Raw genomic sequence first — 1794 nt, forward strand, 5'->3', positions numbered from 1 at the left:
GCCTCCTAGTAGTGCGCCATTTCTTGTCCCAAAGCGCAAACTAGTGACGAACGTCCTTAATCATCACAAAGTCGTTTGTTTTTGTTTTATAATTTCTTTACTAATAATAATGCGCTTAACAAAGATGCGCTCACTAGCTGGCTCTACAGGGTGTTTGACTTAACTTGGGCCAAACATTAAAAATATACAAATGTTACGTAGCTGGACAGAACCAAGGTAATGTTGTTTGGCGTCGCTTGGAGATACTCAGATTATTTTTTGCATTCCGCGTAATTAAATAATTATTTTATTTACTTAATCAACTTATCTACTATTACAATTAGATAAAAAGTGTCAATGAGAAAGTTGTAGACCAACATGAGAAACACCCGATACAGCTTTCTGTTGCTCAATGCGTGCTACATAAAAGTGTTTTTCTGTGCGTGAAACAAGCCCGCCAATACACTCACAGTGCCTTGAGGGGCCAGTCTAGCGGCAATTATGCGTGTGTTCGCGGGCATCTTTCACGCTCGGAAAAACTTTTATGTGGCACGTATTGTGCAACAGAAAGATGTATCGGACGGTTCTCATGTTGGTCTACAATTATCTCATTGACACTTTTCATTTATTTGTAATACTCGAGAAGTTGATTAATTAAGACTAATTATGTAGTTAGGCGGAATGCAAAAAATAATTTGAGTATCTCTAAGCGACGGCAAACAACCTTACCTTGGTTCTGTCCAGCTACGTGGCATTTTCATACTGCAGCGAAGCTGTATATGGCTAGTTTCCAGCGGATCGAAGTCCGTAGACTGAAAATACCGAAGATTGTGCAATACCGGCCCAACCCGCGGTGGAGATGAAGCAGGCTTCAAGCACTCCGTCAACTTGGAAAAAATAAGTTTAATATCTTGGGTCCAAATACAACCCCCATCACATGTTAAGCTGATATGAATAGATACTGCACATTGACCCGCGTCGACCATGTCTACTTTCGCACCATACACGTGTACGCCATCCCGCGTATTCAAACTTCCATATTTTTACAGTTTGGCCCAAGTTAGTGAAACACCCAGTATATTGTCGGTCGAAACTCCATGCTGTTTATGAGGCGGTTCATCCCGTAACGCATACCCAATGCTCCAAGAATGAAGTAGGCCAGATATCATTTTAAAAAGAAATCAAATAAGTCATTAAATATTATACGCCATTCCACTAAGAGGTCTGTGTTATTTATATGTACCTATGAGACGACAATATGTGTAAAATTTATATATTGTGAAACATTATTTTATCAGGAAGAACAGAGCTGCGGTCATTGGCCCCCCACTCAATTGTCCGTCAAAATTCCGTCCTACACTATCCCAAACCCTTCCCTCGCCTCAAAACTCGGCGCGGCGCTACTCAGGACTACCTATACCAACAATAAACCAAAGACAGCGGAAAAGAAAGATTGGCTCAAGTGAAAGCCCTTCTAAAAAAATTATTCTTTCATTCCTTCAGAATGAATGAATACGGTGCACGCACACCATTCCGTTCGGAGCGCTACGGTGGCCTTTTTGCCAACCGCTTACGCCAAAGTGCTTGCGAGGGCTGCCTTAGGAGCAGCTGACGGTCCATCTACCCTGGCCCGCACCACTGTCATCGACTAAGACTGGCGCGCCTGCTCCTATAAAGCTGCGACACCCGCACACGGCACCATGTGGGCTCAGAGGCTGTGCCACGACAGTGTCATACACCAAGCGGATTTTCGCCATGCAGGTGTTTGCTGTCCTCCTCACTCAGATGCGCCGCTTCGCCCTGCTGCCGGCATCT

General features: G+C 43.9%; 1 non-coding gene across 1 annotated transcript; it reads right to left on the bottom strand.

Annotated features, from left to right (window-relative positions):
* Positions 1-781: 781 nt before the first annotated feature.
* LOC119437889 (U2 spliceosomal RNA) lies at positions 782-965 on the bottom strand. Its single transcript, XR_005189573.1, has one exon. It is a non-coding gene; the product is annotated as a U2 spliceosomal RNA (small nuclear RNA).
* Positions 966-1794: the final 829 nt, after the last annotated feature.

This window comes from Dermacentor silvarum, chromosome 1 (assembly GCF_013339745.2).
Source record: "Dermacentor silvarum isolate Dsil-2018 chromosome 1, BIME_Dsil_1.4, whole genome shotgun sequence".
Classification (NCBI taxonomy): domain Eukaryota; kingdom Metazoa; phylum Arthropoda; class Arachnida; order Ixodida; family Ixodidae; genus Dermacentor; species Dermacentor silvarum.